General features: G+C 43.1%; 1 protein-coding gene across 7 annotated transcripts in view; it reads right to left on the bottom strand.

Moving 5' to 3' along the window:
* FOXP1 (forkhead box P1) overlaps positions 1 to 24,086 on the bottom strand; it is a 379,323-nt gene that overhangs the window by 185,006 nt on the left and 170,231 nt on the right. Inside the window, exon 1 of one of the 7 annotated variants that reach the window (XM_033071481.1) lies at positions 9,930 to 9,947. The exons of the other annotated variants lie outside the window; for them this stretch is intronic. The gene's annotated coding sequence lies outside the window, so the exon portion shown is untranslated. Of the gene's footprint in view, positions 1 to 9,929; positions 9,948 to 24,086 lie in introns of those variants that run through there. 7 annotated transcript variants of the gene reach the window in all.

Below are 24,086 nucleotides of genomic sequence, written 5' to 3'. Positions count from 1 at the left end.
GAGAGATCAACGCTCACAAGCAGAAAGTGCCACAGGCAAAAGCTCAACCACTAGAAAGGGGCAAAGCCTGCAGGCTCTTAAATTGGGCACTGTGCAGTTGAAGAGTTTAATAGGTCTAAGGAATCAGAAGAGTTTCCAGAGTGGCCAACTTCTGTGTTTTCCTCTGAACCTATCTCTAGGACAGTAAATGCAGGGATCTGCCAGGGTAAGTGGTTGAGAGGAGCCCTTGTGGTGCCAGCAAAGCTGAACCCATGCACCAAAATGCACAGGAATGCACACAGCATCTCCTGGGTGTAAGGCTAGCCCTTCATCTCATCTGCCTGGGGAGAGAATGCCCTGATAGTGTTTAGTTCTTTGAAGAACCACTGCTGTTCAGCACCTGAATGTTTGCTATGCTGCGCTCATGCAACCTCACAACACCTATGATATACACTGACACAGCTCTGTGTCACAAAGAGTACAACCCAGCACCAAATAAACCCACAACTGACACACACACAAAGAATCAGAACTGACTCTCTTATCAGTGATCAATGGGCAGCTGAAAACTACTCCTTTGTTCTGTTAACAAGTAATATTTTCAGAGATTCCTGAAAAAGGAGTGTTTCCAGGACTGGCATCACTACAGCAGGGCAGACAGATGCTGGAGGTCTTTGCTTTCCAACCTGAGCATCGTGGGCAACTCTGGGCACAGATGGCCCAGGTGAGTATGCTGGAGGCACACAGCAAAACTCACAATCCTCTGCTTCTATCAAGTTATGAGAAACAAGGAAAGAAAAGCCTGTCTGTCCCCAGAACATGATTGCAAATTAGAGTTGTCAAGCCCCAGGCCTCCTCTTGACTCACTGAAAAGCAAACCCAAGTTTTCAGAACAGTTTTTGCTCCAGAATGGATAATTTTTGTGGAAATCAGGAATCCAAATTTGACACCCACAAAAATCCATTAGCTCTCGGAGACAATTTCATTTTAAATAGCTTATTTCCGTAAGCAGAGCATGAAGCTATTTCACTCAACCTGACAAATAAGTAAGGCCAAGGATGCAGCATTTAAAATTCAGAGATAACTAAACAGAAGAAGAATTATATTTAGACATGATAGGAGTTGGAAACAGGTTCCCTTCCACTCTTACGCTGAAGCTAAACAGCCATGATATGATCAAACAAGTTTTCACTTTTGCCTTGTAAATAAAATCAAAGGGCAACAGTCCTTTTTCTCTGACGTCTGTAGTTAATAAAGAAAGAATAAACATTACCTACTCTTACATGAGAAGGGAGGAGGAGAGAACATTTCTTAATCTCTTTCCAAAGAGGATTAATCTACAGCATATTTCCACCCCAAATACTAATGAAACAAAAAGCTTTTCCTGCAGTTTTCTGGAGGGGGTGTTCTATCAAAGCCTCTCATGTGAGTGAAGTTCACCTGAGAGCATTACCAACCCTTCAGGTATGGAGCATCAGCTGTACGAGGGCAAGGAGAGCTTCCACTGGAAAAACACAAAAGCTCCTAATGTTTCTTAGGGCCCAGATATCTGAGGGGTACCAAGTGCCTCACAACCACCAGCTAACTGAGGCTTACAACAGCTCCATAAAGCAGGTGAGCTGTTATGGCTGGAGGTCCTAGGGCACAGTGAGCCCCATCCATGGCAGAGTTTAATGTGGGGATGGGTGTGATGGGGCCAAGCGTGCAGTGAAGTATTTACTGGCTCCAAACAACCTAGCTAGCGTGACTGAAAAAGACAAGGAGCTGGGATAAGGCACCCATGTCCCTTGCTGTGCCTCTGAGCCACTCGCCCACCCGCGGCAAGGGAACAGGATGAGGAAGCTATTTTCATCCCAAGTATCTGGAGCTTACAAACACCCGCTGAAAATGCAGTGCCTTATCAAAACAGGTGAGAGCCAATGCCAGCTGACGTTCCCATTCCTCTGAAGAACTCAGCCACAAGATTGTTTTTTTAATTATTATTTTTGAGCAGAGTATTTACATGTCTGACTCTAAATAGGCTTTGGCATTTCTGCAAGGGGACCAAATGCATGACCTCACGGTCTTGAAGAGTGATGGGATCAATCCAGCTGCCCTTGCCTTCCCTCTGGAGAGGCCTCTTTAGCAAGGCAGGCAGACCCCTGGGAATGGGCTAGGAGGGACAGGCCCTTACAAACACAGCTCCAAGGAACAGGAAGGAAGAAAATAGCTATGGCAAAAAGGCCAAGGAACAAGAGAAGTGCCCAGGCAAGACCTGGCGAGGGGAAGTGAGGGTGAGCCCAGCCTGCAGAAGAGTTTACGTTCCCTTTGAAGAGAAATATTCAGGCTGTCAGGTAAAACAGAGAATCTAACCCGTGGGAGGCCAGAAGATGCTACCTTGAAGAATCTGGCTATTACAGGATTAACAGCTACGATCCCTCCCTCTGAGGACACTGAATGCCAAAATCTGGCCTGAGGGTTTTAGGTGGTGAGGTTTGTCCAGGCGTGTCGGCAGGAACTCTACAACATACAGAGGAGAAATACTGTCCAAACCTGTATTATCTAAACATAGGTGCCTTTAAAATACTAAATATTTTTTTTTGAGGATAAGAAAAGAGATAGAGGAACACGAAGCCAAAATACACACATTTCTTTTGGGAGTAAAACGTGCCCCTCCAACACTTGAATTCTACTGTACAATGTATTTATACCATGTTTAAGAAACATTTGTCAAGCATATAAAAACCCCCAGAAGTTCACTGTCACACAGCTTAATTCCCTATATTCTGCCTACATGCACATATAGGGCCAGTTTGTTAGGGGGTGGAGGTGTGTAGCAAAGCACAATCTAGCGAGACATGACACCATAACGGTGAACAATAAAAGCAAGCGCAGCATATGTGCTGGACATTTGGTGAAAATAACCCAGCCACAGCTCCGACTTTGGTACATTTTCCTGTGTGGAAACTGGTAATTCAGTTTCTGCTCTAATTCAGCTCAGCCAACAGTTAAGTTGCTCACAACTCTGCCCTGGTAATTATTTGGGAATTCTGAAATTCTAGGAAATGTATCTTTACTTTTCAGTCCCCTTTGAATGGAGCCCAACATGCTGAAATTTGGGGGTTTTCTTCTTCTCTTCATGTTATGGTTTTTTCTCCATCTAGCAGCTAGGATTCTCCCTGGCTATAAGATCTGAAATGGTAGCAATAATTATATTTCCTATTTTATTACTTGTAATTGCCCCTTTGATCAGAATCCTATGCCATTTAACCACATTTATATGGTCATCCTGCACATAGGTTCTAAATACAGAACGAATTATTTTCCAAGGGAAAACTACAGGAGCTGGGTTTCCCTTTACTGCACACACATGGAATACCATACATTTGGCACCAATTTAGGTTATTATCATTTCATTCTTCCTTTTTATATTTGTTTCACTGTAAAAGCAATATAAAGCTCCCTGTTCCCTGGGAGCTGCTCATTCTGTAGTACTGCCTTCCTTCATCAAGCCTGTAGCACACCCACCCTGATTCAAACTCCTCTGCCAAAGGAGATATCAACAAACACATGAAATATCCCACAGCTGGAAGGGCTGTGGTCTGCAGGTCTTAAAGCTTGGCTGATCAAACACTGCAAGCCTTACCCCAGCATGAAACCCAGGAAACTCTTCATGTACAGCTTTGTTGTTTGTCCCGAAGTCCAAGAGTTTGCAGAGACACAGGCAAGTCTTCCCAGCTGGTAGACTGCCTCAAGGTCAGGCTCTGTCACACACAATCAGTCTGGCTGCCCCATCTCCATCAGCTCTGGACATGTCACCAAGCACAGAGCTCTTGGAGCTCTCCTTATTCATGGCTGCCCCTTGCCCACTGTTACCCTACAGCAGAGAAGCACAGGGCCAGAAGACACTGCTCTCCCTCCATGCAAAACAGAGGACCATTGCCTGGGGCTGTATGGCTGTTAATAATGGCAAAACCCTGACAGACTTCAGAGAACTCAAACAGAGCTGCTTTTGATTTAGGCCACGCACCTGAAAGCAGAATTTTTTCATTCATCTTCCTCAAAGTGATGGTTGCGGGAAACTACCTAAATAGCCCAGCTCAAGAATTTGCAGTTGTGGAAAAAAGAACATAGTCTTTTGAACAACCATCCATAGAGTAAGTGTTTCATTTGGAGGGAAAGCCAATGTGAAATGAAATTCAGGGCAGCCAAAACCAGGCACATGTCACAGGGAAGAGCTGGTGACACACCAGGGTGTTCCTGCCTACACTGCTGCTCCCCATAGCCCCCAGGTGGTACAGGGATAACAGGAGCAAAGGAGGGGGTTGAACTGTGTGCTTTATCCCAAATCCTTTCTCTAACAGCTTTGCTAGAGAAAATTCACGGTCTTGCTTGACGCATGTTTGTTCTACGTGTTTCCATCACACTGCCTTGTCCATTCAGACAGCTTAGAGAGACATTCGCATCCTCCAGTCACAGGAAAAAAATGCTGCTGGAAGAGGGTGCATGCAGCCAGAAGAACTTAAGGCTCACAGATAAAAGAAATCCTAGCAGCTACTTGACTTTCACTACTTGACTTTTGAGCACACTCAGGAGCAGCAGCAACAGGCAGATTCACCTGGACTTCCAAAACATCCCACTTCTCAGGATGCTCTCCAGGTGAGCCAGTCGCCTGCTGCTGGGAACAGTTGTAGGAGGCTCCCTCATGCTGGAAAAGCAAAGGATCTGTAGGTGCTTCCCAAGCTTCTCATCACAGATACCTATGCACCATCTACACCCATGATAAGATGTGTTTACAAATAAGAGCAAACTGACAAGTGTGGGAACAGGGAATCTTCACACTTCGGAACTTGAAGTCAACTTGGTTCAGTCAAACATGGAAAAGGAAGTAGCTTTGGCACTTGGGGTAATTTCAGTGACAGACAACTGTTCTCCTTAGCTACTAAATATAAATCACAAATACAATCACAAATTCCTAGAGCTTCTTCTCCAGATACCAATAGCAGACTTGGTGCTGAAAAACTCTACAGAGATAGAGATCAGAGGTCTATTTTTGTTTCTTCATCTTGACGCTCATGACTTTGATGGGGTAAGTATATTAGCATATGATAAATTACTCCTTAATCTGTTGTAGTTATAATTCTAGAGACAGGTTCAGTGGCTTTGCTCTCAACCACAAATATTTCTGTAAAGAAACACTTATTTTGCTGGAAAAGGGTAAGAACAAAGCGTTTTGTAAACAAAGCTGGAAAAAGAGAAATCCATCTCCCACAAAGCTCAAAACTCCTCGAAATAACTTTCTGCAGAGAGCTACCATTACCTAGGGTGAAAAACTTCTTTAAACTCAGCAATCCTGAATTACACTGAAATGCTCAAACAGGGCTGCACAGTACATCATCAGAACTGGTATAGCTTTTAATTTCCCACCTGATTGGGTTCAAAAGGTTCATATGTTGGAAAGTGTGGCAGGAGAAACTTACTGAAAATTGCAATCCAGGATCAGATTAAAGAGGGAGGATGATAAAGGTAAAATCTTCATAAATTAATTTCTTTATCCAGAATAAACTCAAAAGGTCCTGTGAGGGGAGGAAGGATACGTGTTTCATTAGGACAAAGAGAGTAGGAAAACCTATACCTGAAACCTCTTTTGTGAAGACAACTCTTACAATGTGATTTCTTTAAGGGCAAGGTATTGAAACCATTTTGGAAGAAATATTTTACCTCCCAAGAAGATTAACACTGAAGTTCTGCACAGCACACTGCAGCATCGTTGCATTCACAAAACACTAACAAACACCAAAAGAGAGTCTCTTAGCCCAACTCCCAGTCCATCCTACTGGTACTGTCTGCTTGGGACAGAAATCCCTCTATGACATGAGAGACAGATGCTCAGCACACTCATTCCTACAGAAGGTGAAGACATGACACGTCCTTTGCAGGTAATGACATCCTAAAGCAACACATACATTAACTTTAGAGGGAAGACAAAGGGTAGAACCATAGGGGTACTGCTAAAATACACAAAATTGCAAACTCTTTTTCATGAGCTTTAGAGGCCAAATTTTTCCAGCATTATTCTAGAGAATTTCTGACTTTATGGAGCTTCTGGGGAGAATCTGCATCACCCTGTGCTGTGAGAAACCCTTTCTCTCTACCTGTGCCCTGGGTGGAATTAGGTTTTGCCTGCAACCTGAGCAGTTCTGGGCTGTGAGCACAAAGGGAACAGCTGCTGGGTTTTGTCTCCTGGGTGTGCTCGTGTATGAACCCCGTGCCTACAAGGACAGCCTCAGAAAAGGCATTGCAGTGGCCTTTTCTTTTCAGGACACATTTAGCTTTGGAAGCAGACCCCAAGATTTGACACTGCACACTGATGTAGTCCACCCTGAAGAAGTAGCTGGCAGATGTCACCTTCTTAGCTTTGGTGTTATGGGTGAAAAGCAAAGGCTTTGTGAAAGCCAAGACCCACACTACACTCCGTGTTCATACACATCTCCTTGGTTTTCTTCACACCAGCCATGTGTAGAAGCAGTGTACAAGGAGAATTGAAAACCTGCAGTCAGGGTAGCTGGTGGCCAGACCAGTGGGTTTGTTGGGGATGATTCCTGGGGTTTTGAACAGCAAACAGGGGGTTCAACAGGGCAGTCAGATCGTCATCAGGCAGCACTTCACCACAGCACGGCCCCAGTCTGCACTCATGCATGGCCAGGCTACCATGGAAGGGCTGCTGGAAAACGAGATGGCATGTGAGAAATGCAGAAGTGAAACCAAGAGACCTGAAGGTGACAGCCATAAAAACTGAAGTCTCATTAAATGTTGGCCAGGCGGTGAGCATGGACCCTCCCATCTGTTTGCTGTGCACCCCAAAGGGGTGGAGGCCGGGGTGACGTGCATGCCTTGGAAATCAGCAGCTTTTACACTGTTCACCCAGGAAGTTATTAACTTGCATGTTTGTGGGCAACTGCACAAGCTATTTTTGGTCATGGGACCCTGTGCAAGGAAAGGATTGCGAGGTTTTCATAATGATCTTTAGTTAACTTGGTTACCCACACAACAATGGCTTTCTGAGAGGCCAACTGCTGCGAAAAACTTGAGACGGGCTTTACTTCCAGAGGTATTAAACTATGAAAATATCTAACCATAATAGTAAGCAGCTATAAAAAGAGCCCTGTTTATTTCACATGATTTTTTGTATGCCACAGTGTTATGAGAATACTTCAGCTCAATGACAACATGGTAAATTGGAAAAGATTAACTATTGAACTCAGCACTTACGCAGTTCATTTTTGTTTGGTGTTGGTGATTTTTCTTCCTTCAAAACCCAAGTTTTCACTAATATCAGCAGACACAACAACATTTTTAAAAATCTGAATTCGCAATTAACCTGATTCTAAGGTCAACTGATGTAAGGGCCATGAAAGGAGAAACTGGCGAATAAACAGAAAGAAAAAAACTAATGTAGATTTCAATTCTACATTGCTGTACTTCACACAGGTAGATCTGGAGCCCACATACCCAATATGAGAAATAATCTGGTATCTCACATCTCTATTATATTGCAAATTGTATCCAATAACTTTTCTGCAACAGTGGAGCATCACAGAATACCCTACAGAGAAGGTCAAATGTTGTACTACAGAGCTCTGATAGTGTCTTAGTTCATTCCTGAGAAATACCATGAGGCCTTACTGAAACCCTTTCACTGTAAGGGTACACCAAGAGAAAGGGGGGAAAAAATAAAGATTGCATTTGTTTCTGAGAAGACCCACATGGCTCCACGGAGAGGACACTTCCACCCTTGTTAATCCCAGCTTCTTAAAGCAACACTCAGTAAGATAATGAATCCTTTAAATGTTACATCTTGTGTCTTGCATTATTGTGGTGCAGCAACTCTCCACATCAAACAGTCATCAGCACTATTACAAAGTGGGCTTATAAGAGACTGGCTGAAAAGGCGCTGTGTGAAAAGAAGTGGAAAATTAAAGCTGAAGCAGTCGAAGAAAGGGCTTAATTTACTGGCATGTACAGTATGCAAATGAGATTACTCTCAGCTTAACTGCATCATTTATGTCCATAATAACGGCATCATCATTACAGGGCTCAAATTAAATTACACCATAATTAGCATATCAAAGTGATTGGTTAAAGTTTAAAACAAATACCCAATTTTGTTAATGAACAGCTGTAATTGTCATGTACACTTCAATGAAAACTCCCTAAACAAATATATGTTTTAGAACAGAGAAAGATTTTGAAGCAGACAGGTCTGTGGCAGAGGTAAATTGCCTAAAAAGAATGACACAGACTATTCTATTAATGTTAATATATGCTCATCATTTTTCAGGTAATAAAACATTCTATCAAAACAAGCTTTCCCTTCGTATTTTTTGCCTCTCAGCTGCACCACCACTCTGGCAAGTGTCAGTGGGGAGAGGTGCTGGCTGTGCCCAGCCTGCCCCACGCATGGGACATGCACAGCCCCCCCTACACACCGAGGGAGGAGGAGGAAGATGAGGATGTCTCGCTAACTCTACCCTGTAGACCAGGGCTGGAGTAAGCTGATGACATGATAACACATCAGGCAGCCTACAATTCAATTTACTCTAATCTAATCACATCTACGCAGCAGTTCCAGAGGTGGAACTGCACCAGAGAAGTTTTTGCTGTTCTCATCTCATTAAAATAAATAGGGAGGTGGGACCGGAGGGTTTGTCACTGTCAGCCTGGCAGCCAGCAACACATTTCCAAAGATGCATCAGTGCAAATGTACACAGCAAATACACAGTTAAAGCACTCCTCAGGCAGAAAAAGCTTTAACAGGGGAGCAGGTCTGCTCTGTGATATTTTAACAGTGCAGGTGAGCTCCACTGTGCTTGGAGACCAGGCCAAAGGAGCCCGGTGTCACCTCATACATGGGGTAAAATAAACCCTCTATGTCCCCAAAAATGTTTACAGTGGTGTATATTTGCTTATTTATTACCTAATATTATAGGAAGCAACACAGGGAAGTATATTTTGTGTTAAAATTGGGAATGCACTTTCAAATATACTTAACAAGGAAATTGAATGTCTTATTAAATCCGTATTATCAAAACACTGTTCAAAAATTTAAAGAAAGTAGCTTTTCATTTTATTCATCGAGGAATCCATTAAAGCCTAAGCTCTGAAGTAGTATGTAAATTATGTGCCTTTCAAGGTAGAGCTAGGGCAAATTCACTCCATCAACTAATGATGAACCTCATTATGTGCAGGGAGTATTCATAATGAGGAAACAAGCCACCCGCCATTCCATGTTCTAACATAAATCCCTGTAAAATGTGAATATCTCCACGTCTAATTAAAGGCTACTAATTCCTATCATCCCCTACAAGGCCCAAAAAGCAAAAACTAGAAATGTGTTTTAAAAGACACCCTTTGATTTTACAAAACACATTTATTTGTGTTTACCATTAGTGAGTTGCAATGTCTTTTTTTTAAGAAAAATCAATCCCAGTTTTATAGGATAAAAGTTTGTGGGTACAAAAGTTTATTTACACTACCTGACTTGTTCTTATATTTTAAAAAGAGTTTCTGATTAGCACAGGTCAGGCTGCACAGCTTAAGAAAAAAATACATAAAAAGGCAGAGAAATCTCCAGTAATATGTGAGAAATAATATTTTAGCAGGGTGAAAAGGGGAAAAAAAAAAAAAAGCAAAGAACAGCTTTGTTACCCAGGTTTGCTCTGGAACTGAGACTTCCTGAAAAAAATAAATCTAGAGATCCCATAATAACTGGGGAAAGAAGCAGGCAGCAGAGACAGAAAGAAGGAGAACCAATTAAGCAACCAAGTACACAACAGGTATTTAAAAGATTTTTTGAATGATACTCAATTTAGGAAGAAGCTGCTTCCCTCCCAAAATCCCATAAGAATTAGGGATTGAAGACAACGCTGCTTAATGCAGGTTGGAAGAAAAGTGCTCTTCCACAGACTTACCTAGATTTGATATTTATACCTACAAGCGCAGCGTCCGCTCCTACGATCAAAACCACATTTCTTATTAAGTTACATAATACCCATCCTATGCATCGCCGTGAATTCATTTGCTCCTGCACTGAATTATGGATTTGCTCTCTGTACTTCCCAGCATAGAAGTGGACAGGTTTGCCGACTCCCCTGAACGGAAGACGCATCACTGTTTCTTTTTCACTGCTCTGTATTAATATTTTCCTACGTGCTCAAAACAAACCGAGAAGCACAGCAAAACCTGAGAGCATTTCAGTTTGGAGGAGAAGAAAAGCATCCGCTGAAGCTGAGCAGCATATAGGCTTAAAAAAGAACAAAAAAAAGAAAAATGATGGCATAATGGGCTGGTTTAAGCAATGTGATAACTCCTTGCAGGGCAGGGAAGCACTTGAACAGTCGCAGAAAAGGCTGTGGTACCTTCAGATTATGTCAACCGAAAAGTTGAAATCCTCGTGTAAAAATACCCCGCACGTTTCATTCCCTAGAAAAGCTTATTTAGAATTCATAGAAATTCATAGCCGCTAAGAGGAATATGTGCTCATAAAATCACAAACGTTAAAAAAAAAAAAAAAGAAAGAAAAAAAAGAGGAAAAAATACTTAGAAGAATAAAATAGAGCACACAGATTAAAGTATTTCAGCAACGCAAATTTTCTAGAAATAGATGGGCATTTTACAAGGGGAGGGAATTAAGGGAGGGGGGGGAGAATCCGGCTTCTTTAAGTTGCATAAAAATAAAACTACGCCGCGCCGCGCTGCTCCCCTGCCCGCCCCGCGCTGTGCCGGTGGGGTGGCGGTGCCGGGCTTTTTTTTTTTTTTTTTTTCCGCCTGTTATATTTTTTTTTTCCCCTTCTCCCTTCTCCTTTTAGGTCAACCAGTCATGCACTGGGAAAGACAACCCCTCCAAAAATAACTTGTCCCTCCCCCGGAGAGCGCGGAGTTGAACAACCTACCTTTGTTCTGGCGCTGCAGATAAGAAGCGGCTCCGCGGCGGGAGCCGCGGCCGCGGCTCGGGGCGGGCGGCCCCGGGGAAGGGCTCGGCACCACCTGGCAGCGCTGCGCGGCCGCGGAGCGCTCCCGGCCCCGGCCCCGGCCCCCCGGCCCCGGCCGCGGGGGGATCCGCGGGAGCCGCCCCCCCACAAACCCCGCCGCAGGTTACACACACACGGCGGGGGCCGGGTGCCGGGGGGCAAAAAAAAAAAAAAAAAAAAAAAAAAAAAAGTAAAAAAAAATACAAAAAAAAAACAAAAAAGGAAGAGTTCGGCAGGATTTATTTGACACTTATTTTCCGGGCAGCCCTTTTGTGGAGTTGCGCCGTTTGTTTCTTATTGTCTGAGCAGCAGTTGGAAGCGTCTCCCCGAGGGGGCCCCTCAGCCCGGCTCGGCCGCTTTGACAGGGAGGTAACCATATTAGGATGTGTATGGCAAAGTAAACAATAACAGAGTTGCAATGAAATGGAATTTTTTTTTCTCTTTCCCCCCCCCCGTCCCGCTAATGGTGTTGGTGTCAGTCCTGTTTTTAGCCTTTTCCCACCAGTTTTGTTTCCTGGCTTAAACAGCCCATCTCTTAAAAATTACAAATATATATTTAAAAAAAAAAAAGGAATGGAGAGGCAAAGAGGGGTGAAAGGGAGAGGCAAGTGGTACCAGCTTCCCAATTGCTCACCGCGAGGCTCCTGGAAATGCTTTGGGTCGCAGTGGGGAAACGGGGGGAGCACTTTTAATATCCACATAAAGACATGTCAGTGTCAGAATTGGGGAAAAAAAATACAATATCGCTTGTATGCATTGCCGAGACCCACGGCAGAAAAAGGGAGTTAGTGGGGGCAGAAGGACAGACACTAAAATTGTAATTTTGAAAACAGGGGTCAAGTAGAGTAGAAAAGTCCAGTCGTGTTTTGCACAATCGCAGCGAACTGGTGGGATGAGCTAAGTTGTGCAAACCCCTGCAAGTCTGCCGGCTTTAAAGCTTTGAAATCGCTGCTTTTACAGGATAAAGCACTTTAAGCAAATTGTAAAATGCAGGTGTCAAGTTAGCCGGTTTAATCAGAAACAGAGCTCAGAGCAGCCGCCATGAAAAGGGTCCCCTACCAGCACAGTCGAGAGAAAAGTTCTGCAGCAAGAAAACACTCTAAGTCAAACAATATTATTTTAATGCCTGAACTCCACATCCTAAGCAAATCACCAGGAACAAGTGTAGCATCTCCTCGCACCGAGGGATGAGGCAGCCGCTGGTGAGCGCTGCCTGCCGAGGCTCAGCACTACAGCCAGCCTGCGAGGGGATCACAGCCAGAAGATGAAACAAGTTTACACGTCTGGGTGACAGCGGATGGGGGCAGCTCTCTGGTACAACAGTCCAACAGGAGCTGTTGAGCTGTTTGCACCTCCAGCCAGCATCTTCCATCGAGCAACAGCCCGCAACATGGAGCATGTCTCTGGGAAGGGCTGAAAGGGGAGCACGGATGCTCTGCCCGTACCAGGCACCGCCGTGATAACACAGCACGAGGAGAGGTTGAAGGTAGATAGGCAAACAAAGTTGCTATGAGATCACGCACCTAATTTAGAACAAAGGCAACGTTTCTCTGACAAATATGATGCACACTTACCCTGCCAAGTTCACTTGTATTCGGCTAATCTGCAGCAATCAGAACATCAGTGTTGACATCTAATGGTACCTACAAGCATCCCTCTGCCTTTCCACATGGCATAACCCTGCTCCGTTAACACGCTTTAAATTTTTCAACCATCTTGTTTAACCTAAACATCTATGAAATTACGCAGTGCGTTACTCATCCGTGCTGTGTGTGCGACCCATCCCCAACAAAAATAAAAAGTTAACACGCTGATACCAAAATCAATAAATCACACGACCAAGTAGCAGTTCAAAAGTTCAAAGACATGATGGCCAGTTCACTACGTCGCAGCACTCAACCAATAATAACTTGACTCCATCACTCCTCATAGTATAGACAATTTCATGGCATCATTTTCATTAGCCTGTCTCACTGAAAATTGCTAGCTATTTATGTATACGCTAAAATAAATTAGCCATTTCATCGAGCACCGTGATTCTTATAAAATACATTAACACAATACTCAATTTTCCAGTTGGAGTAAATAAATAAATCAATAAATTCAATACGGAGTAATTTTTATTTTTTTCTATTGTGGAGCTTCAGCTCTCAGCATAAGTGTTTTTATTGGGTTTATTTGTTTCAATAAAAATTGAAATGGGCCAGTGATCTTAGCAGTAAGATCTGGGGGAAAAAAGCAACCCAGCCCTATCTAATATTAAGAAAGTATGCTGTGCAGTTCAGCCAACTGGTAATACATAATTTTTGGTCAAAAATAATTTTCATTACAGTTATTAAACCGTCTCTCGATTTTGAAGGGTTCTTCTCTTGCCTCATGCATTCTCCAGCCCAGCAAGAAGCCCCTGGGCCTCCCTAGGTTCTGATCCTGCCCAGCCCATCCTGCTGGAGCTCTATGCCACCTTGGAGCATCCATGGGGAAAACTGGGGTGGAAAAGTTACCAGCACCCATGTTCACATTTTTAAGCACACACAGAGTATAAGATTCAACATGACCTTTGATATCAAGGATAAGGCAGGACAGAGGGATAAGGCAGGACAGAAGGATGAAGAAATGTGGGAGAAGAGTTCATGGGCACCCCAAAAACTTGACCCTTGAAGGGGGCTGTTGTGTCTGGCCCTTTAGGGCTGTGTTGCCCTGTAAGCCACTGTCAGTAGATCATGGGTTGTTGAGTGGTGACATCCTACAGTGCAATTCAAGCAATCCTTTGGGGATCTCATTTGTGCCTAACAACATCTCATGCTCTAGAGGGATGCACCCAAGGAGTCTGTTCCCCTGCCATGGGTCAAACATCCATCACGTCAGGGGCTGGGCAACGGGATAATTCAGAATTTGGCCCTGCAAAACACACACAGACAGGAACCAGGACTGCCTTTGACCTCCTGCTACTGTAACCTCAGAGCAAAGGAAGAGACCCACCAAACCCCCTAGCAGTCTCCTCATCCTTTAAAATAGCACTTCTCTACAAATCTAACATTTCGACTGCAAACCACAGGCTCCAGCTGCTCAGCAGTGAGGACAAGAACCTATAAGGACAAAACCAAATAAAATATACCCCTTTTGACATGAATTCAGTCTTAGCAGTGAAAAAACCAAATGCATTAACTAACACACACCATCTAAGCCCATAATGGTTCAACATAATTCCTTTAGAAAGCCTGGATGTGAATAGCACACTTTGCAAACTGCTTGGTGCTAACAGGAGGGTACTTTTTGTTCATATTCACTCTTTAACCTAATCAGAAGAAAAGTAAATATCAGGTCCAATTTTAATGACTGACTATAAATAAAAGCTTTTATGCAAAATGCACGGTTTGCAAAGATAACGATTTTAAGGATGATGTCACTAGTGACCTACTGAACTACATGGCACATGTCAGACAGACGTCTGTTTCTTAAATTGCAGTAATAAATTAGTAGCCACAGAATCTGTTCTGTTAAGAAAACGTGAAGCTTTCCTATTCAGATAAAAGTTTAGCAATTGTTTCACTTTAGGTTCATGAGTTAAGGTTACTATTGATGGGGGACCAGTGCAGGCCCAGCTTCATCTGCCTCCTCTTCCTCCAAGCCCTTCTCCCCAAAAGAATCCAAGACTAACACACACTGAACACCTTCCTCTAACTTTACACTGATTAAACTCTTAGGATTTTCAAGCATGACACTTGCATACTTGCACAGGTGTCACCACTAACACCACCCAACATACCACGCACGTCCCATCCCAATTACCTTAGTTTCAGAGAATTTGACAAATTTTAGCCATTTGTACTGAAGTCTGCCCTTGCTGAGCATTCTGCCACAGTCCGAATGCTGGCAAAAAAAAAAAAAAAAAATCCAGAACTCCTGAGGGACTCCTGAAAACAAGAAACATCACTGATCTACCATGGTGAGCAACCCCAATCACCACTTCTGTGAGAAGTCACCAAGTTCCCACATGCTGGAGCACAGACATGACAACAGACAGGTAAAATACTTCAGTGGGAGGTGGGTGGATGGCACCATTCCCCACCTACTGCCTCGTCCTCTTCCTCTCTGCCCCCCAGCACAGGGACAGGCAGAGGCACAGGAAGCCACCTGATTTGAATAGAGAGGAGACACAGCCAGGTCGGAAGCAGGAAAACGAGCAGACAGGGACAAGAAAGCCAGAGAAATGAACCATGACTGCCTGAGCATGTCACCTAGCTCATACTTAGACTTTTTGGCCATTACAGGGAACTACAGAGTTTAGTTCGGTTTGAAGCATTTTTGGAGACCTGTACTTTGGCCAGTCTGAGATCAGGATCAGCAGGTATATCCAAAACAAAATCCTGAACTTAAGGGTGATTTCCCTCCCCATTTCCACATTTTAGCCCTAAAACATGGAAAATCCTAGAGATGCTTGGCTAACGTGTTTTGTGTTCTCACTCAGCCAAGCAACATCTATTTCACTAATCCTTTTCTGAGAAAGAGCTGCCAAGGCTTTCATGGAAAGTTCTGGACATAGAAAACTTCAACCCAACTGGATAGGCTTTTAATCATACTGTGAATACAGGTCTTTTCAATGGGAGGTGGGAGTCTCTAGAAGTGTTTTTCTTCTTAATAGGAGTAACATCAGCCACTCCTTTGCGTCAGTAAAGAAAGTAGAAATTACTTTCTTTTTCTAACACTATTTTGCTGGTTTCTCAGGAAGCATCAACTTTGTCTTCTCACCTATCATCCCATGCACAGCACTGGTAAAAAAAGCTTTATGAAAAAAAAAAACAAACCAAACAAACCCAATATGCAACACAACGTATTGAGCCCCATACAGGAGGGAGTAATTCACTGCCAAGGCTTCCCAAAAGTGACTAATGGGTCCATGGCCCTCAGCAAACAAAGGCACGTTGCCTTTTTCTTCTTTCAAACCCCAAAAATCAACTCTCCCCTCTGCCTCAGAGGGAAGGGAAGGGAAGGGAAGGGAAGGGAAGGGAAGGGAAGGGAAGGGAAGGGAAGGGAAGGGAAGGGAAGGGAAGGGAAGGGAAGGGAAGGGAAGGGAAGGGAAGGGAAGGGAAGGGAAGGGAAGGGAAGGGAAGGGAAGGGAAGGGAAGGGAAGGGAAGGGAAGGGAAGGGAAGGGAAGGGAAGGGAAGGGAAGGGAAGGGAAGGGAAGGGAAGGGAAGGGAAGGGAAGGGAAGGGAAGGGAAGGGAAGGGAAGGGCCTGTGTGCTGCTAGGCTGTGTGGAGACTCTCTGCTCCAATGCTCACGAAGATTTCTCACTGGGTAGAGCTCCAGAGGAGCCTGAGCTTACGATAAGCAACGGCATACTTAACAGTTACATGTTACCGTTCATGATAATGCAATATTTCATTTGGGTGATTTAGAAGTCCCTCTTGACCAACTTACAGTGAGACACCAAACGCTTCATCAATCACAACCATTTTTATTCACAATCCAGTGCAAAAACTACAGGGAGAGTTGAATTTTCAGCAACTCATTTGGGAGGGGATTGCTACCAGCTTTGAAAATCCTCCTATCTCACCAATTTTTATGTTAGATTCAAATATATTTTCTTTCTAAGCAGCATTCCATTTTCCTGCCTCTCTCTGTCGCGTTTCTTATCATGGCAGGGTGAAAGAGTATCCAATTTAATATCTGTTTTGCAGGACAGGAGATTTTTTTCATATCTTATGCACTAAGGAAAGCTGCAGGGGATGGCTTAGCAGGCTGAGCATCACGTTTTAAATACCTAGACTCCCTGGAACCACAGATCCCATCAGGTCGACTGAGCCCTTCATGCTTCTGGGGTAGATAAATTAAGTGTCACGCTGTTTACTTTGTCGGGGTCTGTTCGATGAGGCCTCTGCAGTAAAGGTCCTGTCTGTTCTGCATGGAGCTGAAGGTTAAAGTCTCATGGTTAAGACACAGCACCAGGTGCCACCTTGATCTCACTAACTCTAATGACAATTCTACCATTTCTGTTAAGAGAGACAATCCAGGGATCCGCTCCCAAAACTTGCTGTGATGTTACAGGATGACTGAAAATTATTCAATAGATTATCGGCCTCGGTTTTGTTGACTGTTAAACAGAAAAAAAAATACATCTACACCTCCCAGATGTTTAATTCATAAGTTATACAAAACTGTCAGATCTATGGATGACAGAAGAGAGATATTCATCATTTTTACAGCCTGATTTCTGTGGTTGGAGGTAACCCTATGTTTCTGCAAAGTCATACCCTCTTCCCACTCCTCTGCACCACAAGATAGCAGTGGCTGAGTCCATTGACATTAATGGCTCACAACAGAAGCCTTTTAGAAGGAAATCACTGGAGATAAGTAGTACAAAATAATCAGGAAAGACAAAGCATTAATAATAAGAATTGCAAAAGTCACAGCTTTGATGGTCAGTCGTGTAGAGACATGCATCCATCCTCACAAACACAAAAAACTCCTCAAACCCAGACACCTGAGAGAGGTCCCTCAATCTCCAAAAGGAGATTCATGGAGATTCATGAAGATTCTGATTGTGATTCATGGAGAACAGACTCAGTGTTGAAGAAAACAGGATGCTTTGAGAAGGGCAGCTGTAAATACGCACTTGGAACCTATTCCTGGTCTTACTCTTAGCATTGCAGCTGCAATTATTTTATGATTTAGCTACACAGAAGATTCTGGGAAAGGTGAGTGAAGGGAAATAAAATATAACTATAGAAAAAAAAATACAGTTCTTCAAAATCATTTCCCTTTTAAGTAGAAATTAAGCAGAAAAAAATATTTTCTTTTATATTGGTTAGGAAAAGGACTGTCCTTTGATTTGCTGACAGTACACATTCCCTGCTTAGGGTACCAGAAATAACCATTATCACTCTTAAAATGTGTGTTACGATGACGTACCAGAGGTTAAATGTGGCTGTTGGCTTTACTGGCTGCAATTCTTTCTCAGGTGGCTTAGCACAACTCTCACATTTTTCTTCCCAAAGTGCACAAGAACCTACTGGAGCTCCAGCCTACAGACATTACTAGGATTAAGTAAAAGAGATAAGAAAGACTCTTTCAGCTCTATTTACACATAGCTACATTCAAACTGGTTTCTAATAGAGTCTGGCTACCAGAGGACATGGTATCAAACTGATTTTTGAAAACATCTTATATTGAATCTAAGACTTCCAAAGATACTGTTTGTATTGCAGATGGGAAAACTCTATCAAGGAAAGGAACCAGACAAATAGCACTGGGTAGGACCTGTTTTTACTGCTGTGTTTGGTACATTTGTTTTTAGAGGTAGGGCAAAGATCCTTAGAAATAGTGATCAAGATATTCTATGTCAAATCAAACCAAACAAAATCAAATTTAATTCAACTAGCAGAATCTGCTACAAAGAATGAGGACTTTGCCTCAAATCCATCTGTTGATCCTGGAATCCCAGTGTCCGCAAGTTTTCACTGCCTTGATTAAGGATGTCCAGGTCTGCCCTACATACTCCAGCTCTGGCAGGGGACAGAGCTAAAGGAGAAAGGTGGCTGTGCAGTAAAACTAAACCAATTGGCACAGCTTCTCCTCCAAAACTGCTTTGAAATAATTATTACAGCACCTCATTAGCTTGCACTTTAAAGAAAGTTGGACATGAACATAAACTCCTAACCAAAGTCCTGTCCCCAGCAAAACCATTGCAAGGTGGATAGATGGCAGGTGTGTCTCCAGATTCCCAGAAAATCATAAAATCCTTAAGGAATAGGGGTGGGAGCGAGAAGATGGAGGTGCAGTGCTCTCACACACTTGTCTCTTGCTCTCAGGGACACAGAGTCAGCCTTGGAGCTCAGCCCTTCCATCTTCCTTGGCTCAGCTTAACGAGATTCCCTCCATATTCCCATCTGCCCTCTGTGCTCTTTGCTGAGGAGAACACAACTGGCCCAAAGAGGTGTCAGCTGCCCGAGGCACCAGCAGCTCTTTTATCAAGCAGGCAAATCCTTCATGTCCAGCACGTCCCCAAATGCACTGAACCATGTCCAGAGAGCCTGGCCACAGGTCCTGGCTCAGGGAGTGAAGCAGAAGAGACAATCATTGGCCTGGACTCCAAGCTCCTGTTTCAGTGCTTCCAGTCACTAGTGGTCAGCAAGGAGACTTCTGGATGTGCTGGTGTGCTCAAATGGAAAAAGCTGGAATGAAAAGCAGGAGCCAGGGCTGTGTTATCCCCAGGGTGAGCTAGGGATGCTCTCCCTGCAGTGGGCTCCCAACAGGGCTCTTTGATGGCTGGTCACACCCGCTCCTTCAAATCAACAAGCAAACCAAAGTGAGAAATGGAAAGGACAAGGTGAATTGTAGATTAAAGTGAAATATCCCTCTATCAGCTCTGAGGGGTAGAGGATGAAACAGGATGAAACTGGTTTTGGTTAAAGCTGTAAAAGAATCGCAGGGAGAGAGCACTTACAGAGAAATGTATTTTCATGTAAACTTTTATGCGCCCATCCCTTGTAGCTGGACATCAGGGAGGATGTTAATAAACATCATCAGGGGAGAAAAACACAGTAAAAAAAGAAAATCAGACTACAAACCCATCTTTTCCAAGATGTTCAAAATAGCTTTGCAGCTATATACTGCGGGGAGCCGAGCACTCTCAGATACAAGTTTGCATCTTAAACGTAAGCGCACATACATACAAACAAGGTTTTGCAGATATTTGTTAGCTGTACTACAAGATTTTCCAGGGCTGGTGCTGCAGCTTATGTTACCGTGCTTTTATATAGCTGCAGATCAGCCCCCTAAGAAGCAGCCTTGGAGAGAAGCTGAAATAGTGACAGTTTGTGTTGCTGGGGATATTTCTGAGACGCAGTTGCTGTTTACTGTGTTTCTATTTCCAATCAAGCTGCAAAGTCCACCCATAAAACATGAGGAGGCATTTCTTTGGGTGTGGGACAGTGTAACACGCACACAAGAAGGACCAGCTCTTTAGCTGCTCCAACAAAATGCTCTTAGCCCTATCTGCAGAAGAGCATTTGGCCCATGAAGAAAAAACTATAGCCAAAGTCCCCAGTTACAAAGCTTCTCTCAGTATATATTTATGCACAAAGCTCAAATAATTTAATACCACGCCTCACTAATCATGTGAATGCACAATTCTTGCAGGGGCAAATGGTTCTTTTATCTCGTGCACTTCTTGCTCTTGGCTGGAAAAGGTGCCTCAGGATCTTAGTGGCACTTTTAAAGGTGGCACCTACCTAACCGTGGCATATACAGTCCAGTGTGATTCATTGTAGGCTCCCCAGAACAGATTAACCCACCGCATAAGGAGTCAAAAAGTAGTTCTAACAGTGGCAAATCACAGCACATGGGCAATTGGACAACTGCCTTCCACTTGAGAGGGGAAATCAGGTGATACACTGTGTGGTGTATTCTCCTTGTTACACTCCTGTTACCCTGTTAATGCTAATGATTGTACAGAGTGTGAGAAAAACCCTACAAGCACCTAAAACAAAGGAAGGTCGGTCAAGAATATGCAAAAGCATATGCAAAAGGATCTAAAGAGTATTTCAACATAACACAGTTTTCTTCCTTATTCCCTTCTTTACTTAAAGCAAGAGGAGTGCAGGATTGCAAAAACATAAAATTTGCCAACAAATGTACAAACTACAGCTCATGAAAAATAGTGAAATGGAGTCCCAAAATTTGAGGCCAGTACAAGTTCATAATATGAACTGGAGATCAGAAAACTGGCTCCTAAAGTAAGAAAAAGAAGAACACCGATTCCATTTTTTTCTAAGAAAACCATTTCCTACCAACTTTGAAAACAAGAATGCCTACAGTGATCTGGGCTCTCTGTGATGGTTTTGGCTTGGCTCCCTTGCCCCTCCTCAGCTGTGTGGCCAAATGTGAGTCTAACCATGAGGTTCAGAGAGTTGTGTTCTTCTTAAACTTCCACTTCATGCTTCCAAGTTTAGACTGCAGCAAAACGACCTTTCAGAAATTTCCCTTATTTTTCATTACTTCTAAGGTGAGAGTTTATATTTCAGCCCATATCTGCAATGCCAGACTACTGCAGAAGCACAACACTGAGTTAATATACTGGGGTTTAGCCTTCTTCTACTTTTCCTTGGATTTTTAATTTATTTTTCAGAACCATTTTAAGAGCAGCTCAGTGGTTCCAAAAGTTCCATAAGCTCTTGCCCAAGTTTTGATGCCTAGACACAAAATGAAATGCAGAGGTGACCTCTTGGATGTAAGATTTGCAAAGGCAGCTTGCAACCGTCCGTTGTGGTGGGGCAGCATCATGACTAATTATTACCTTCATTAAACACCCAGTGACAAGTCCATGCTGTCACCATGTCCCACCAACGCTCGTGAGTATGAAGAGAGATGGGGTGAGAACTGAAAGCACCCTGGCTGCTCCTGAAAAACTGTTCTCCTTCCAACCAGCCACTCTTCCAAGCCACAGGACGCTTTCCAGCATGGTTATGAGCTCCACCTCAGTCTCGGCTGGTCAAGATGAATCTTGCCTTTGAGCAAGCAAGAAAAATTCACAAGGGAGAAAATCAGATTTGGAAACGAAACGTTTTGTAATCTCCTGCCATGCAATTTGGCTTGCAGGCAAACTTCCAACCCTTTCAATAGCAAAAAACCAGACAAATACACTGTCTTCTACCATCTCCTAGTATATTAAGGCCAGAGTGTGATGTGATACCACACACACTTTAAAAGCTGTACGAGCAGAAGGGAGTGATGCACCCATGCACAGTGGGAGAGGAGACAGCAAACACAGCACACGGAATCAAACAGAGCCAAAAGAGCCACTTCTGTTACACAAATTTATCTTCTCATGCTCCCTTGCCAAACTGGACACAACTTTCTTGGCACAAGGAGCACCTGGGTGATCTGTGGTACTGCTGCTGCTGAGGTGGCTCTCTGCACCAGGAGAACCTGGAACATCCAACCTTTGGCAAAGAAGGGCACGAGACAAGGAAATCAGAACCACCACCAAAGCCAAGCAGCAGTGCTGAGCCTAGCACCAGCTCTGGGTATGACCGGGTTATTGCACTGCTCTTATCAGCACACACGAGTTCAAGGTCAGCCCTGATGCACTCACTGAAAACTGACACTGCCTGTGTCCTGCAGCCAGCACAGCTTCAAACCAAGGCTCCCAATTATTAGCAGTTATTTTGTTTATTATTATGGGGCCTCAGAACCAACAAAAAAGGAGCCCCATTGTGCTCATCATCATACAGAAAGGCTTAATTAGCCTCTTCATAGGTTGTTCCCTTCAGCTTCTTTTAAACAAAATATTTTCAAATATAAATAAATTCAAATTTCAGAGCTCCAGAAATCAGTTCCCTGGAATTTGCATCTGTAAACAATTAATATGAATTCACCTTCCCAAATTTAAGCTATATACCACACACTTCATTCTTTTACTTTAAGAAAAAATTATATTCTAAAATATTGATCCTTGGGATGTAAACAGACGTCTTTCAGTTAAAGGCTGTATTTAAGCTCAAATTTTCTCTGAGCTATGTGAAAGTTGCAAAATCATTGGTTTTCTGTTGTTTCTCTCCTCAAACTACAGTATTTATGTATCAACAACATAAATGACAAATGTACAGGAATATTCACAAATGGGAAAAACAAATTAAGAGCTGAGTTTTTGCTCAGTAAAAACTGATCTGTGAAATGTGAAGCCATGCTGCAATCTCATGAGTTCAGCAGAATAATGAAACCAGCTCACAGATAGATGAGTACCAACACTGTCACAGAACTAAATGCAAGGAAACACCAAAAAAAATGTGTGAAGGAAGAGTAAAACCTCAGACTTTCCACTTTCTCTGAAGGTATCTGGACATGCCCTTTCTTAGAGATGCCAAGGTAGCTCTACCAATGGTCCAATCTCCCATCCCAGCACTTGAGAAAGCTCTTAAAACTTGCTATATTCCAGAGGGGAAAGAAGAAAGTGAGGCAAGAGGAAGGCAGCCCATCCTTCCAGGAGCCATTCCCCCACAGTGTCCAATTCCCCTAACTTGTCAGCAGACAGATCCTGAGGATCAGACCATCACTTCAAAGCATTTTATGACCATTTTCAAATGCAAATACTTTCCGCTGAGTCTCCACCTCGCTCAGATTTGTACCAATAATTTAGAGGTCACCAGCTATTACATCTTATTATCTAACCCTTCAGACTCTGCTTTCTTTCTTTTTACTCTTACTGTTCACTGATGTTCCCATTCACCTTTGAAGATGCCTGTTTAATTTAGCTGGGTTTTCAGACCACACTGTGGATTACATTTCCCACAAGCTTATTCCAGCAATTTCTTGGCAATAAATGATATTTGGATACCCCACAGAAACCCCACATCAAATATTGATTACTGTTATTTCCATTACCAGAGGCTAAACCAGTTAGGTCCTAAGGGCAAATTAAAGAGCTTGCTTCTAAGTTCTGGTTCTTTAGGGGAAGGATGTAACTATTCTCCATAACAAGGAAGATGCTGACACAAAAGCAAATAATGGCCCTAAAAATGGTTCCTTCTCTGGCATGGTTAAATAAAGAAAATATAGTAAACTACTTTGCATGCAGAGGATAAAATCAATATAGTTTCCATTCAGGCAATAAAAATTATAGCATATTGCTTTAGATACATAGATACTCTTCATTTAAGGTGGAGTTTCCACAATTCCCTGCTGAATACCCAGCTCTGCAGTATGCACCTCTCTATAGCACTCAGCAATCTCTGCTTGACATTAGTACTAAACAATATTCATTAAGAGCATAACACTAAAGTGCAACATGTAAGTAAATCAAACTCTCAATGCTCTATTTTACAAATTTCATGGGCCACTGGGGATAATTAAAAGGGTAATTATACAAAGTTGGTGCAGTTTTGAGACTCAAATGACATTTTCTGCTTTAAAGCACTTGATAATCTGGTATTTTTCTAGTAAGACAGCATTTTTTGTACTTCAGTGGTCAAACAGTATAAACAAACAAGAATTGTTTTTAAGGTATTTCAATTCTTTTTTCTCTCCCTCTCTCCCCACACTGTTTTTCTTGATCAATACTACTCACTAGTTATTCCTAAAAGCCCAAGAAAAGCGAGACC

This window comes from Catharus ustulatus, chromosome 13 (assembly GCF_009819885.2).
Source record: "Catharus ustulatus isolate bCatUst1 chromosome 13, bCatUst1.pri.v2, whole genome shotgun sequence".
NCBI lineage: Eukaryota > Metazoa > Chordata > Aves > Passeriformes > Turdidae > Catharus > Catharus ustulatus.
Note: the sequence above shows the minus strand (reverse complement) of the source record. Positions and strands in the feature narration are given on the sequence as shown.